This window comes from Chiloscyllium punctatum, chromosome 3 (genome assembly GCF_047496795.1).
Source record: "Chiloscyllium punctatum isolate Juve2018m chromosome 3, sChiPun1.3, whole genome shotgun sequence".
NCBI lineage: Eukaryota > Metazoa > Chordata > Chondrichthyes > Orectolobiformes > Hemiscylliidae > Chiloscyllium > Chiloscyllium punctatum.
This window is the reverse complement of record NC_092741.1, coordinates 27,659,302-27,674,583: the sequence shown is the minus strand read 5'-3', so window position 1 is coordinate 27,674,583 and position 15,282 is coordinate 27,659,302. Positions and strand designations below refer to the sequence as shown.

Below are 15,282 nucleotides of genomic sequence, written 5' to 3'. Positions count from 1 at the left end.
TGCAGGAGTTGGCCATTCTGCCCTTGGAGCCTGCACCACCATTCAATATGATCATGGCTGATCATCCTTAATCGGTATCCTGTTCCTGCCTTATCTCCATAAGCCTTGATTCCACTATCCTTGAGAGCTCTGTGCAACTCTTTCTTCAATGAATCCAGAGACTGGGCCTCCACTGCCCTCTGGGGCAGAGCATTCCACACAGCCACCACTCTCTGGGTGAAGACGTTTCTCCTCATCTCTGTCCTAAACGGTCTACCCCGTATTTTTAAGCTGTGTCCTCTGTTTCGGCACTCACGTTTCCTGCCGCCAGAGTGTCCAATCCTTTGATAATCTTATATGTCTCAACCAGATCCCCTCTCAGTCTGCTAAACTCAAGGGTACACAAGCCCAGTCGCTCCAGTCTTTCAGTGTAAGGTAATCCCGCCATTCCTACGCTGCACTCCCTCAATAGCCAGAATGTCTCTCCTCAAATTTGGAGACCAGAACTGCACACAGTACTCCAGGTGTGGTCTCACCAGGGCCCTGTACACCTGCAGAAGAACCTCTTTGCTTCTGTACTCAATCCCTCTTGTTATGAAGGCCAGCATGCTATTAGCCTTCTTCACTACCTGCTGTACCTGCATGCTTACCTTCATTGAGTGGTGTACAAGAACCCCCAGATCTCTCTGTACTGTCCCTTGACCGAAATTGATTCCATTTAGGTAGTAATCTGCCTTCCTGTTCTTGCCACCAAAGTGGATAAGCATCCATTTATCCACATTAAAGTGCATCTGCCATGCATCTGACCACTCACCTAACTTGTCCAGGTCACCCGGTAATCTCCTAACATCCTCATCACATTTCACCCTGCCACCCAGCTCAGTATCATCAGCAAATTTGCTAATGTTATTGCTAATAGCATCTTCTATATCATGAACATATATTGTAAAAAGCTGCGGTCCCAGTACTGATCCCTGCGGTACCCCACTGGTCACTGCCTGCCATTCCGAAATGGAGGCGTGGAGGAGTGTGGAAGGATGAGAGAATGCAGGCTGCAGCCCTATGAAGCAGGGGGAGGTCTTGCAGTTGGCCTGTGTGGGGATGTGGGAGACGACAGGAGCCTGGTGGGCAAGGGCTAGCTGGTCGGAGGGAGGGAGGGAGGGAGGGAAGCACGCACGGAGGAGGAAGAGCAAAGAGAAAAGAGAGAAAAAAAAAACAAAGGGGATCAAGAGAAAGAGCAGCAAAGAAAATGTGGCTGGCCAGCACGCCTTGAAGTGGGGAGAAAAGGCAGGGGCCAGCGCCTACGGCCATACTAGTCTGAAAACGCCCGATCTCGTCTGATCTCGGAAGCTAAGCAGACTCAGGCCTGGTTAGTACTTGGGTGGGAGACCGCCTGGGAATACCAGGTGCAGTAGGCTTTTTCCGCCAGCAGGGGCTGCTCAAGTCACCCCTCTGCACTCGTGTTGGGCCACGCACGCAATGCAGCGACAGGTTATTTTTGCTGCCGCTGTGCCTGGCATCAGTCTCCTGCAGGCAGGAGACAGGGAGGGGAGGAGAGCGGAGCGCTGCCAAAATCAGCAAGAAAGAGGGAAAGAAAGGGATTGGGGCTGCACGCTGTCTGCGGCTGGCAGTCAGGAAAGGAGGACAATAGAGAATAGGTGCAGGAGTTGGCCATTCTGCCCTTGGAGCCTGCACCACCATTCAATATGATCATGGCTGATCATCCTTAATCGGTATCCTGTTCCTGCCTTATCTCCATAAGCCTTGATTCCACTATCCTTGAGAGCTCTGTGCAACTCTTTCTTCAATGAATCCAGAGACTGGGCCTCCACTGCCCTCTGGGGCAGAGCATTCCACACAGCCACCACTCTCTGGGTGAAGACGTTTCTCCTCATCTCTGTCCTAAACGGTCTACCCCGTATTTTTAAGCTGTGTCCTCTGTTTCGGCACTCACGTTTCCTGCCGCCAGAGTGTCCAATCCTTTGATAATCTTATATGTCTCAACCAGATCCCCTCTCAGTCTGCTAAACTCAAGGGTACACAAGCCCAGTCGCTCCAGTCTTTCAGTGTAAGGTAATCCCGCCATTCCTACGCTGCACTCCCTCAATAGCCAGAATGTCTCTCCTCAAATTTGGAGACCAGAACTGCACACAGTACTCCAGGTGTGGTCTCACCAGGGCCCTGTACACCTGCAGAAGAACCTCTTTGCTTCTGTACTCAATCCCTCTTGTTATGAAGGCCAGCATGCTATTAGCCTTCTTCACTACCTGCTGTACCTGCATGCTTACCTTCATTGAGTGGTGTACAAGAACCCCCAGATCTCTCTGTACTGTCCCTTGACCGAAATTGATTCCATTTAGGTAGTAATCTGCCTTCCTGTTCTTGCCACCAAAGTGGATAAGCATCCATTTATCCACATTAAAGTGCATCTGCCATGCATCTGACCACTCACCTAACTTGTCCAGGTCACCCGGTAATCTCCTAACATCCTCATCACATTTCACCCTGCCACCCAGCTCAGTATCATCAGCAAATTTGCTAATGTTATTGCTAATAGCATCTTCTATATCATGAACATATATTGTAAAAAGCTGCGGTCCCAGTACTGATCCCTGCGGTACCCCACTGGTCACTGCCTGCCATTCCGAAATGGAGGCGTGGAGGAGTGTGGAAGGATGAGAGAATGCAGGCTGCAGCCCTATGAAGCAGGGGGAGGTCTTGCAGTTGGCCTGTGTGGGGATGTGGGAGACGACAGGAGCCTGGTGGGCAAGGGCTAGCTGGTCGGAGGGAGGGAGGGAAGCACGCACGGAGGAGGAAGAGCAAAGAGAAAAGAGAGAAAAAAAAAACAAAGGAGATCAAGAGAAAGAGCAGCAAAGAAAATGTGGCTGGCCAGCACGCCTTGAAGTGGGGAGAAAAGGCAGGGGCCAGCGCCTACGGCCATACTAGTCTGAAAACGCCCGATCTCGTCTGATCTCAGAAGCTAAGCAGACTCAGGCCTGGTTAGTACTTGGATGGGAGACCGCCTGGGAATACCAGGTGCAGTAGGCTTTTTCCGCCAGCAGGGGCTGCTCAAGTCACCCCTCTGCACTCGTGTTGGGCCACGCACGCAATGCAGCGACAGGTTATTTTTGCTGCCGCTGTGCCTGGCATCAGTCTCCTGCAGGCAGGAGACAGGGAGGGGAGGAGAGCGGAGCGCTGCCAAAATCAGCAAGAAAGAGGGAAAGAAAGGGATTGGGGCTGCACGCTGTCTGCGGCTGGCAGTCAGGAAAGGAGGACAATAGAGAATAGGTGCAGGAGTTGGCCATTCTGCCCTTGGAGCCTGCACCACCATCCAATATGATCATGGCTGATCATCCTTAATCGGTATCCTGTTCCTGCCTTATCTCCATAAGCCTTGATTCCACTATCCTTGAGAGCTCTGTGCAACTCTTTCTTCAATGAATCCAGAGACTGGGCCTCCACTGCCCTCTGGGGCAGAGCATTCCACACAGCCACCACTCTCTGGGTGAAGACGTTTCTCCTCATCTCTGTCCTAAACGGTCTACCCCGTATTTTTAAGCTGTGTCCTCTGTTTCGGCACTCACGTTTCCTGCCGCCAGAGTGTCCAATCCTTTGATAATCTTATATGTCTCAACCAGATCCCCTCTCAGTCTGCTAAACTCAAGGGTACACAAGCCCAGTCGCTCCAGTCTTTCAGTGTAAGGTAATCCCGCCATTCCTACGCTGCACTCCCTCAATAGCCAGAATGTCTCTCCTCAAATTTGGAGACCAGAACTGCACACAGTACTCCAGGTGTGGTCTCACCAGGGCCCTGTACACCTGCAGAAGAACCTCTTTGCTTCTGTACTCAATCCCTCTTGTTATGAAGGCCAGCATGCTATTAGCCTTCTTCACTACCTGCTGTACCTGCATGCTTACCTTCATTGAGTGGTGTACAAGAACCCCCAGATCTCTCTGTACTGTCCCTTGACCGAAATTGATTCCATTTAGGTAGTAATCTGCCTTCCTGTTCTTGCCACCAAAGTGGATAAGCATCCATTTATCCACATTAAAGTGCATCTGCCATGCATCTGACCACTCACCTAACTTGTCCAGGTCACCCGGTAATCTCCTAACATCCTCATCACATTTCACCCTGCCACCCAGCTCAGTATCATCAGCAAATTTGCTAATGTTATTGCTAATAGCATCTTCTATATCATGAACATATATTGTAAAAAGCTGCGGTCCCAGTACTGATCCCTGCGGTACCCCACTGGTCACTGCCTGCCATTCCGAAATGGAGGCGTGGAGGAGTGTGGAAGGATGAGAGAATGCAGGCTGCAGCCCTATGAAGCAGGGGGAGGTCTTGCAGTTGGCCTGTGTGGGGATGTGGGAGACGACAGGAGCCTGGTGGGCAAGGGCTAGCTGGTCGGAGGGAGGGAGGGAGGGAGGGAAGCACGCACGGAGGAGGAAGAGCAAAGAGAAAAGAGAGAAAAAAAAAACAAAGGGGATCAAGAGAAAGAGCAGCAAAGAAAATGTGGCTGGCCAGCACGCCTTGAAGTGGGGAGAAAAGGCAGGGGCCAGCGCCTACGGCCATACTAGTCTGAAAACGCCCGATCTCGTCTGATCTCGGAAGCTAAGCAGACTCAGGCCTGGTTAGTACTTGGGTGGGAGACCGCCTGGGAATACCAGGTGCAGTAGGCTTTTTCCGCCAGCAGGGGCTGCTCAAGTCACCCCTCTGCACTCGTGTTGGGCCACGCACGCAATGCAGCGACAGGTTATTTTTGCTGCCGCTGTGCCTGGCATCAGTCTCCTGCAGGCAGGAGACAGGGAGGGGAGGAGAGCGGAGCGCTGCCAAAATCAGCAAGAAAGAGGGAAAGAAAGGGATTGGGGCTGCACGCTGTCTGCGGCTGGCAGTCAGGAAAGGAGGACAATAGAGAATAGGTGCAGGAGTTGGCCATTCTGCCCTTGGAGCCTGCACCACCATTCAATATGATCATGGCTGATCATCCTTAATCGGTATCCTGTTCCTGCCTTATCTCCATAAGCCTTGATTCCACTATCCTTGAGAGCTCTGTGCAACTCTTTCTTCAATGAATCCAGAGACTGGGCCTCCACTGCCCTCTGGGGCAGAGCATTCCACACAGCCACCACTCTCTGGGTGAAGACGTTTCTCCTCATCTCTGTCCTAAACGGTCTACCCCGTATTTTTAAGCTGTGTCCTCTGTTTCGGCACTCACGTTTCCTGCCGCCAGAGTGTCCAATCCTTTGATAATCTTATATGTCTCAACCAGATCCCCTCTCAGTCTGCTAAACTCAAGGGTACACAAGCCCAGTCGCTCCAGTCTTTCAGTGTAAGGTAATCCCGCCATTCCTACGCTGCACTCCCTCAATAGCCAGAATGTCTCTCCTCAAATTTGGAGACCAGAACTGCACACAGTACTCCAGGTGTGGTCTCACCAGGGCCCTGTACACCTGCAGAAGAACCTCTTTGCTTCTGTACTCAATCCCTCTTGTTATGAAGGCCAGCATGCTATTAGCCTTCTTCACTACCTGCTGTACCTGCATGCTTACCTTCATTGAGTGGTGTACAAGAACCCCCAGATCTCTCTGTACTGTCCCTTGACCGAAATTGATTCCATTTAGGTAGTAATCTGCCTTCCTGTTCTTGCCACCAAAGTGGATAAGCATCCATTTATCCACATTAAAGTGCATCTGCCATGCATCTGACCACTCACCTAACTTGTCCAGGTCACCCGGTAATCTCCTAACATCCTCATCACATTTCACCCTGCCACCCAGCTCAGTATCATCAGCAAATTTGCTAATGTTATTGCTAATAGCATCTTCTATATCATGAACATATATTGTAAAAAGCTGCGGTCCCAGTACTGATCCCTGCGGTACCCCACTGGTCACTGCCTGCCATTCCGAAATGGAGGCGTGGAGGAGTGTGGAAGGATGAGAGAATGCAGGCTGCAGCCCTATGAAGCAGGGGGAGGTCTTGCAGTTGGCCTGTGTGGGGATGTGGGAGACGACAGGAGCCTGGTGGGCAAGGGCTAGCTGGTCGGAGGGAGGGAGGGAGGGAGGGAAGCACGCACGGAGGAGGAAGAGCAAAGAGAAAAGAGAGAAAAAAAAAACAAAGGGGATCAAGAGAAAGAGCAGCAAAGAAAATGTGGCTGGCCAGCACGCCTTGAAGTGGGGAGAAAAGGCAGGGGCCAGCGCCTACGGCCATACTAGTCTGAAAACGCCCGATCTCGTCTGATCTCGGAAGCTAAGCAGACTCAGGCCTGGTTAGTACTTGGGTGGGAGACCGCCTGGGAATACCAGGTGCAGTAGGCTTTTTCCGCCAGCAGGGGCTGCTCAAGTCACCCCTCTGCACTCGTGTTGGGCCACGCACGCAATGCAGCGACAGGTTATTTTTGCTGCCGCTGTGCCTGGCATCAGTCTCCTGCAGGCAGGAGACAGGGAGGGGAGGAGAGCGGAGCGCTGCCAAAATCAGCAAGAAAGAGGGAAAGAAAGGGATTGGGGCTGCACGCTGTCTGCGGCTGGCAGTCAGGAAAGGAGGACAATAGAGAATAGGTGCAGGAGTTGGCCATTCTGCCCTTGGAGCCTGCACCACCATCCAATATGATCATGGCTGATCATCCTTAATCGGTATCCTGTTCCTGCCTTATCTCCATAAGCCTTGATTCCACTATCCTTGAGAGCTCTGTGCAACTCTTTCTTCAATGAATCCAGAGACTGGGCCTCCACTGCCCTCTGGGGCAGAGCATTCCACACAGCCACCACTCTCTGGGTGAAGACGTTTCTCCTCATCTCTGTCCTAAACGGTCTACCCCGTATTTTTAAGCTGTGTCCTCTGTTTCGGCACTCACGTTTCCTGCCGCCAGAGTGTCCAATCCTTTGATAATCTTATATGTCTCAACCAGATCCCCTCTCAGTCTGCTAAACTCAAGGGTACACAAGCCCAGTCGCTCCAGTCTTTCAGTGTAAGGTAATCCCGCCATTCCTACGCTGCACTCCCTCAATAGCCAGAATGTCTCTCCTCAAATTTGGAGACCAGAACTGCACACAGTACTCCAGGTGTGGTCTCACCAGGGCCCTGTACACCTGCAGAAGAACCTCTTTGCTTCTGTACTCAATCCCTCTTGTTATGAAGGCCAGCATGCTATTAGCCTTCTTCACTACCTGCTGTACCTGCATGCTTACCTTCATTGAGTGGTGTACAAGAACCCCCAGATCTCTCTGTACTGTCCCTTGACCGAAATTGATTCCATTTAGGTAGTAATCTGCCTTCCTGTTCTTGCCACCAAAGTGGATAAGCATCCATTTATCCACATTAAAGTGCATCTGCCATGCATCTGACCACTCACCTAACTTGTCCAGGTCACCCGGTAATCTCCTAACATCCTCATCACATTTCACCCTGCCACCCAGCTCAGTATCATCAGCAAATTTGCTAATGTTATTGCTAATAGCATCTTCTATATCATGAACATATATTGTAAAAAGCTGCGGTCCCAGTACTGATCCCTGCGGTACCCCACTGGTCACTGCCTGCCATTCCGAAATGGAGGCGTGGAGGAGTGTGGAAGGATGAGAGAATGCAGGCTGCAGCCCTATGAAGCAGGGGGAGGTCTTGCAGTTGGCCTGTGTGGGGATGTGGGAGACGACAGGAGCCTGGTGGGCAAGGGCTAGCTGGTCGGAGGGAGGGAGGGAAGCACGCACGGAGGAGGAAGAGCAAAGAGAAAAGAGAGAAAAAAAAAACAAAGGGGATCAAGAGAAAGAGCAGCAAAGAAAATGTGGCTGGCCAGCACGCCTTGAAGTGGGGAGAAAAGGCAGGGGCCAGCGCCTACGGCCATACTAGTCTGAAAACGCCCGATCTCGTCTGATCTCGGAAGCTAAGCAGACTCAGGCCTGGTTAGTACTTGGGTGGGAGACCGCCTGGGAATACCAGGTGCAGTAGGCTTTTTCCGCCAGCAGGGGCTGCTCAAGTCACCCCTCTGCACTCGTGTTGGGCCACGCACGCAATGCAGCGACAGGTTATTTTTGCTGCCGCTGTGCCTGGCATCAGTCTCCTGCAGGCAGGAGACAGGGAGGGGAGGAGAGCGGAGCGCTGCCAAAATCAGCAAGAAAGAGGGAAAGAAAGGGATTGGGGCTGCACGCTGTCTGCGGCTGGCAGTCAGGAAAGGAGGACAATAGAGAATAGGTGCAGGAGTTGGCCATTCTGCCCTTGGAGCCTGCACCACCATTCAATATGATCATGGCTGATCATCCTTAATCGGTATCCTGTTCCTGCCTTATCTCCATAAGCCTTGATTCCACTATCCTTGAGAGCTCTGTGCAACTCTTTCTTCAATGAATCCAGAGACTGGGCCTCCACTGCCCTCTGGGGCAGAGCATTCCACACAGCCACCACTCTCTGGGTGAAGACGTTTCTCCTCATCTCTGTCCTAAACGGTCTACCCCGTATTTTTAAGCTGTGTCCTCTGTTTCGGCACTCACGTTTCCTGCCGCCAGAGTGTCCAATCCTTTGATAATCTTATATGTCTCAACCAGATCCCCTCTCAGTCTGCTAAACTCAAGGGTACACAAGCCCAGTCGCTCCAGTCTTTCAGTGTAAGGTAATCCCGCCATTCCTACGCTGCACTCCCTCAATAGCCAGAATGTCTCTCCTCAAATTTGGAGACCAGAACTGCACACAGTACTCCAGGTGTGGTCTCACCAGGGCCCTGTACACCTGCAGAAGAACCTCTTTGCTTCTGTACTCAATCCCTCTTGTTATGAAGGCCAGCATGCTATTAGCCTTCTTCACTACCTGCTGTACCTGCATGCTTACCTTCATTGAGTGGTGTACAAGAACCCCCAGATCTCTCTGTACTGTCCCTTGACCGAAATTGATTCCATTTAGGTAGTAATCTGCCTTCCTGTTCTTGCCACCAAAGTGGATAAGCATCCATTTATCCACATTAAAGTGCATCTGCCATGCATCTGACCACTCACCTAACTTGTCCAGGTCACCCGGTAATCTCCTAACATCCTCATCACATTTCACCCTGCCACCCAGCTCAGTATCATCAGCAAATTTGCTAATGTTATTGCTAATAGCATCTTCTATATCATGAACATATATTGTAAAAAGCTGCGGTCCCAGTACTGATCCCTGCGGTACCCCACTGGTCACTGCCTGCCATTCCGAAATGGAGGCGTGGAGGAGTGTGGAAGGATGAGAGAATGCAGGCTGCAGCCCTATGAAGCAGGGGGAGGTCTTGCAGTTGGCCTGTGTGGGGATGTGGGAGACGATAGGAGCCTGGTGGGCAAGGGCTAGCTGGTCGGAGGGAGGGAGGGAGGGAGGGAAGCACGCACGGAGGAGGAAGAGCAAAGAGAAAAGAGAGAAAAAAAAAACAAAGGGGATCAAGAGAAAGAGCAGCAAAGAAAATGTGGCTGGCCAGCACGCCTTGAAGTGGGGAGAAAAGGCAGGGGCCAGCGCCTACGGCCATACTAGTCTGAAAACGCCCGATCTCGTCTGATCTCGGAAGCTAAGCAGACTCAGGCCTGGTTAGTACTTGGGTGGGAGACCGCCTGGGAATACCAGGTGCAGTAGGCTTTTTCCGCCAGCAGGGGCTGCTCAAGTCACCCCTCTGCACTCGTGTTGGGCCACGCACGCAATGCAGCGACAGGTTATTTTTGCTGCCGCTGTGCCTGGCATCAGTCTCCTGCAGGCAGGAGACAGGGAGGGGAGGAGAGCGGAGCGCTGCCAAAATCAGCAAGAAAGAGGGAAAGAAAGGGATTGGGGCTGCACGCTGTCTGCGGCTGGCAGTCAGGAAAGGAGGACAATAGAGAATAGGTGCAGGAGTTGGCCATTCTGCCCTTGGAGCCTGCACCACCATCCAATATGATCATGGCTGATCATCCTTAATCGGTATCCTGTTCCTGCCTTATCTCCATAAGCCTTGATTCCACTATCCTTGAGAGCTCTGTGCAACTCTTTCTTCAATGAATCCAGAGACTGGGCCTCCACTGCCCTCTGGGGCAGAGCATTCCACACAGCCACCACTCTCTGGGTGAAGACGTTTCTCCTCATCTCTGTCCTAAACGGTCTACCCCGTATTTTTAAGCTGTGTCCTCTGTTTCGGCACTCACGTTTCCTGCCGCCAGAGTGTCCAATCCTTTGATAATCTTATATGTCTCAACCAGATCCCCTCTCAGTCTGCTAAACTCAAGGGTACACAAGCCCAGTCGCTCCAGTCTTTCAGTGTAAGGTAATCCCGCCATTCCTACGCTGCACTCCCTCAATAGCCAGAATGTCTCTCCTCAAATTTGGAGACCAGAACTGCACACAGTACTCCAGGTGTGGTCTCACCAGGGCCCTGTACACCTGCAGAAGAACCTCTTTGCTTCTGTACTCAATCCCTCTTGTTATGAAGGCCAGCATGCTATTAGCCTTCTTCACTACCTGCTGTACCTGCATGCTTACCTTCATTGAGTGGTGTACAAGAACCCCCAGATCTCTCTGTACTGTCCCTTGACCGAAATTGATTCCATTTAGGTAGTAATCTGCCTTCCTGTTCTTGCCACCAAAGTGGATAAGCATCCATTTATCCACATTAAAGTGCATCTGCCATGCATCTGACCACTCACCTAACTTGTCCAGGTCACCCGGTAATCTCCTAACATCCTCATCACATTTCACCCTGCCACCCAGCTCAGTATCATCAGCAAATTTGCTAATGTTATTGCTAATAGCATCTTCTATATCATGAACATATATTGTAACAAGCTGCGGTCCCAGTACTGATCCCTGCGGTACCCCACTGGTCACTGCCTGCCATTCCGAAATGGAGGCGTGGAGGAGTGTGGAAGGATGAGAGAATGCAGGCTGCAGCCCTATGAAGCAGGGGGAGGTCTTGCAGTTGGCCTGTGTGGGGATGTGGGAGACGACAGGAGCCTGGTGGGCAAGGGCTAGCTGGTCGGAGGGAGGGAGGGAAGCACGCACGGAGGAGGAAGAGCAAAGAGAAAAGAGAGAAAAAAAAAACAAAGGGGATCAAGAGAAAGAGCAGCAAAGAAAATGTGGCTGGCCAGCACGCCTTGAAGTGGGGAGAAAAGGCAGGGGCTAGCGCCTACAGCCATACTTGTCTGAAAACGCCCGATCTCGTCTGATCTCGGAAGCTAAGCAGACTCAGGCCTGGTTAGTACTTGGATGGGAGACCGCCTGGGAATACCAGGTGCAGTAGGCTTTTTCCGCCAGCAGGGGCTGCTCAAGTCACCCCTCTGCACTCGTGTTGGGCCACGCACGCAATGCAGCGACAGGTTATTTTTGCTGCCGCTGTGCCTGGCATCAGTCTCCTGCAGGCAGGAGACAGGGAGGGGAGGAGAGCGGAGCGCTGCCAAAATCAGCAAGAAAGAGGGAAAGAAAGGGATTGGGGCTGCACGCTGTCTGCGGCTGGCAGTCAGGAAAGGAGGACAATAGAGAATAGGTGCAGGAGTTGGCCATTCTGCCCTTGGAGCCTGCACCACCATCCAATATGATCATGGCTGATCATCCTTAATCGGTATCCTGTTCCTGCCTTATCTCCATAAGCCTTGATTCCACTATCCTTGAGAGCTCTGTGCAACTCTTTCTTCAATGAATCCAGAGACTGGGCCTCCACTGCCCTCTGGGGCAGAGCATTCCACACAGCCACCACTCTCTGGGTGAAGACGTTTCTCCTCATCTCTGTCCTAAACGGTCTACCCCGTATTTTTAAGCTGTGTCCTCTGTTTCGGCACTCACGTTTCCTGCCGCCAGAGTGTCCAATCCTTTGATAATCTTATATGTCTCAACCAGATCCCCTCTCAGTCTGCTAAACTCAAGGGTACACAAGCCCAGTCGCTCCAGTCTTTCAGTGTAAGGTAATCCCGCCATTCCTACGCTGCACTCCCTCAATAGCCAGAATGTCTCTCCTCAAATTTGGAGACCAGAACTGCACACAGTACTCCAGGTGTGGTCTCACCAGGGCCCTGTACACCTGCAGAAGAACCTCTTTGCTTCTGTACTCAATCCCTCTTGTTATGAAGGCCAGCATGCTATTAGCCTTCTTCACTACCTGCTGTACCTGCATGCTTACCTTCATTGAGTGGTGTACAAGAACCCCCAGATCTCTCTGTACTGTCCCTTGACCGAAATTGATTCCATTTAGGTAGTAATCTGCCTTCCTGTTCTTGCCACCAAAGTGGATAAGCATCCATTTATCCACATTAAAGTGCATCTGCCATGCATCTGACCACTCACCTAACTTGTCCAGGTCACCCGGTAATCTCCTAACATCCTCATCACATTTCACCCTGCCACCCAGCTCAGTATCATCAGCAAATTTGCTAATGTTATTGCTAATAGCATCTTCTATATCATGAACATATATTGTAACAAGCTGCGGTCCCAGTACTGATCCCTGCGGTACCCCACTGGTCACTGCCTGCCATTCCGAAATGGAGGCGTGGAGGAGTGTGGAAGGATGAGAGAATGCAGGCTGCAGCCCTATGAAGCAGGGGGAGGTCTTGCAGTTGGCCTGTGTGGGGATGTGGGAGACGACAGGAGCCTGGTGGGCAAGGGCTAGCTGGTCGGAGGGAGGGAGGGAGGGAGGGAAGCACGCACGGAGGAGGAAGAGCAAAGAGAAAAGAGAGAAAAAAAAACAAAGGGGATCAAGAGAAAGAGCAGCAAAGAAAATGTGGCTGGCCAGCACGCCTTGAAGTGGGGAGAAAAGGCAGGGGCCAGCGCCTACGGCCATACTAGTCTGAAAATGCCCGATCTCGTCTGATCTCGGAAGCTAAGCAGACTCAGGCCTGGTTAGTACTTGGATGGGAGACCGCCTGGGAATACCAGGTGCAGTAGGCTTTTTCCGCCAGCAGGGGCTGCTCAAGTCACCCCTCTGCACTCGTGTTGGGCCACGCACGCAATGCAGCGACAGGTTATTTTTGCTGCCGCTGTGCCTGGCATCAGTCTCCTGCAGGCAGGAGACAGGGAGGGGAGGAGAGCGGAGCGCTGCCAAAATCAGCAAGAAAGAGGGAAAGAAAGGGATTGGGGCTGCACGCTGTCTGCGGCTGGCAGTCAGGAAAGGAGGACAATAGAGAATAGGTGCAGGAGTTGGCCATTCTGCCCTTGGAGCCTGCACCACCATTCAATATGATCATGGCTGATCATCCTTAATCGGTATCCTGTTCCTGCCTTATCTCCATAAGCCTTGATTCCACTATCCTTGAGAGCTCTGTGCAACTCTTTCTTCAATGAATCCAGAGACTGGGCCTCCACTGCCCTCTGGGGCAGAGCATTCCACACAGCCACCACTCTCTGGGTGAAGACGTTTCTCCTCATCTCTGTCCTAAACGGTCTACCCCGTATTTTTAAGCTGTGTCCTCTGTTTCGGCACTCACGTTTCCTGCCGCCAGAGTGTCCAATCCTTTGATAATCTTATATGTCTCAACCAGATCCCCTCTCAGTCTGCTAAACTCAAGGGTACACAAGCCCAGTCGCTCCAGTCTTTCAGTGTAAGGTAATCCCGCCATTCCTACGCTGCACTCCCTCAATAGCCAGAATGTCTCTCCTCAAATTTGGAGACCAGAACTGCACACAGTACTCCAGGTGTGGTCTCACCAGGGCCCTGTACACCTGCAGAAGAACCTCTTTGCTTCTGTACTCAATCCCTCTTGTTATGAAGGCCAGCATGCTATTAGCCTTCTTCACTACCTGCTGTACCTGCATGCTTACCTTCATTGAGTGGTGTACAAGAACCCCCAGATCTCTCTGTACTGTCCCTTGACCGAAATTGATTCCATTTAGGTAGTAATCTGCCTTCCTGTTCTTGCCACCAAAGTGGATAAGCATCCATTTATCCACATTAAAGTGCATCTGCCATGCATCTGACCACTCACCTAACTTGTCCAGGTCACCCGGTAATCTCCTAACATCCTCATCACATTTCACCCTGCCACCCAGCTCAGTATCATCAGCAAATTTGCTAATGTTATTGCTAATAGCATCTTCTATATCATGAACATATATTGTAAAAAGCTGCGGTCCCAGTACTGATCCCTGCGGTACCCCACTGGTCACTGCCTGCCATTCCGAAATGGAGGCGTGGAGGAGTGTGGAAGGATGAGAGAATGCAGGCTGCAGCCCTATGAAGCAGGGGGAGGTCTTGCAGTTGGCCTGTGTGGGGATGTGGGAGACGACAGGAGCCTGGTGGGCAAGGGCTAGCTGGAGGGAGGGAGGGAGGGAAGCACGCACGGAGGAGGAAGAGCAAAGAGAAAAGAGAGAAAAAAAAAACAAAGGGGATCAAGAGAAAGAGCAGCAAAGAAAATGTGGCTGGCCAGCACGCCTTGAAGTGGGGAGAAAAGGCAGGGGCCAGCGCCTACGGCCATACTAGTCTGAAAACGCCCGATCTCGTCTGATCTCGGAAGCTAAGCAGACTCAGGCCTGGTTAGTACTTGGATGGGAGACCGCCTGGGAATACCAGGTGCAGTAGGCTTTTTCCGCCAGCAGGGGCTGCTCAAGTCACCCCTCTGCACTCGTGTTGGGCCACGCACGCAATGCAGCGACAGGTTATTTTTGCTGCCGCTGTGCCTGGCATCAGTCTCCTGCAGGCAGGAGACAGGGAGGGGAGGAGAGCGGAGCGCTGCCAAAATCAGCAAGAAAGAGGGAAAGAAAGGGATTGGGGCTGCACGCTGTCTGCGGCTGGCAGTCAGGAAAGGAGGACAATAGAGAATAGGTGCAGGAGTTGGCCATTCTGCCCTTGGAGCCTGCACCACCATTCAATATGATCATGGCTGATCATCCTTAATCGGTATCCTGTTCCTGCCTTATCTCCATAAGCCTTGATTCCACTATCCTTGAGAGCTCTGTGCAACTCTTTCTTCAATGAATCCAGAGACTGGGCCTCCACTGCCCTCTGGGGCAGAGCATTCCACACAGCCACCACTCTCTGGGTGAAGACGTTTCTCCTCATCTCTGTCCTAAACGGTCTACCCCGTATTTTTAAGCTGTGTCCTCTGTTTCGGCACTCACGTTTCCTGCCGCCAGAGTGTCCAATCCTTTGATAATCTTATATGTCTCAACCAGATCCCCTCTCAGTCTGCTAAACTCAAGGGTACACAAGCCCAGTCGCTCCAGTCTTTCAGTGTAAGGTAATCCCGCCATTCCTACGCTGCACTCCCTCAATAGCCAGAATGTCTCTCCTCAAATTTGGAGACCAGAACTGCACACAGTACTCCAGGTGTGGTCTCACCAGGGCCCTGTACACCTGCAGAAGAACCTCTTTGCTTCTGTACTCAATCCCTCTTGTT

At 51.8% G+C, this 15,282-nt stretch overlaps 9 non-coding genes across 9 annotated transcripts; all 9 read left to right on the top strand.

Moving 5' to 3' along the window:
• Positions 1-1,278: 1,278 nt before the first annotated feature.
• On the top strand, positions 1,279-1,397 carry LOC140475702 (5S ribosomal RNA). Its single transcript, XR_011960195.1, has one exon. It is a non-coding gene; the product is annotated as a 5S ribosomal RNA (ribosomal RNA).
• A 1,511-nt stretch (positions 1,398-2,908) lies between these two features.
• Positions 2,909-3,027, top strand: LOC140468918 (5S ribosomal RNA). The gene has a single exon (XR_011955883.1). It is a non-coding gene; the product is annotated as a 5S ribosomal RNA (ribosomal RNA).
• A 1,519-nt stretch (positions 3,028-4,546) lies between these two features.
• Positions 4,547-4,665, top strand: LOC140475701 (5S ribosomal RNA). Its single transcript, XR_011960194.1, has one exon. It is a non-coding gene; the product is annotated as a 5S ribosomal RNA (ribosomal RNA).
• A 1,519-nt stretch (positions 4,666-6,184) lies between these two features.
• On the top strand, positions 6,185-6,303 carry LOC140475700 (5S ribosomal RNA). The gene has a single exon (XR_011960193.1). It is a non-coding gene; the product is annotated as a 5S ribosomal RNA (ribosomal RNA).
• Positions 6,304-7,814: 1,511 nt separating this feature from the next.
• On the top strand, positions 7,815-7,933 carry LOC140475699 (5S ribosomal RNA). The gene has a single exon (XR_011960192.1). It is a non-coding gene; the product is annotated as a 5S ribosomal RNA (ribosomal RNA).
• Positions 7,934-9,452: 1,519 nt separating this feature from the next.
• Positions 9,453-9,571, top strand: LOC140475698 (5S ribosomal RNA). Its single transcript, XR_011960191.1, has one exon. It is a non-coding gene; the product is annotated as a 5S ribosomal RNA (ribosomal RNA).
• A 1,511-nt stretch (positions 9,572-11,082) lies between these two features.
• Positions 11,083-11,201, top strand: LOC140475749 (5S ribosomal RNA). Its single transcript, XR_011960239.1, has one exon. It is a non-coding gene; the product is annotated as a 5S ribosomal RNA (ribosomal RNA).
• A 1,518-nt stretch (positions 11,202-12,719) lies between these two features.
• On the top strand, positions 12,720-12,838 carry LOC140475827 (5S ribosomal RNA). Its single transcript, XR_011960313.1, has one exon. It is a non-coding gene; the product is annotated as a 5S ribosomal RNA (ribosomal RNA).
• Positions 12,839-14,349: 1,511 nt separating this feature from the next.
• LOC140474046 (5S ribosomal RNA) lies at positions 14,350-14,468 on the top strand. The gene has a single exon (XR_011958804.1). It is a non-coding gene; the product is annotated as a 5S ribosomal RNA (ribosomal RNA).
• The last annotated feature ends 814 nt before the right edge of the window (positions 14,469-15,282 follow it).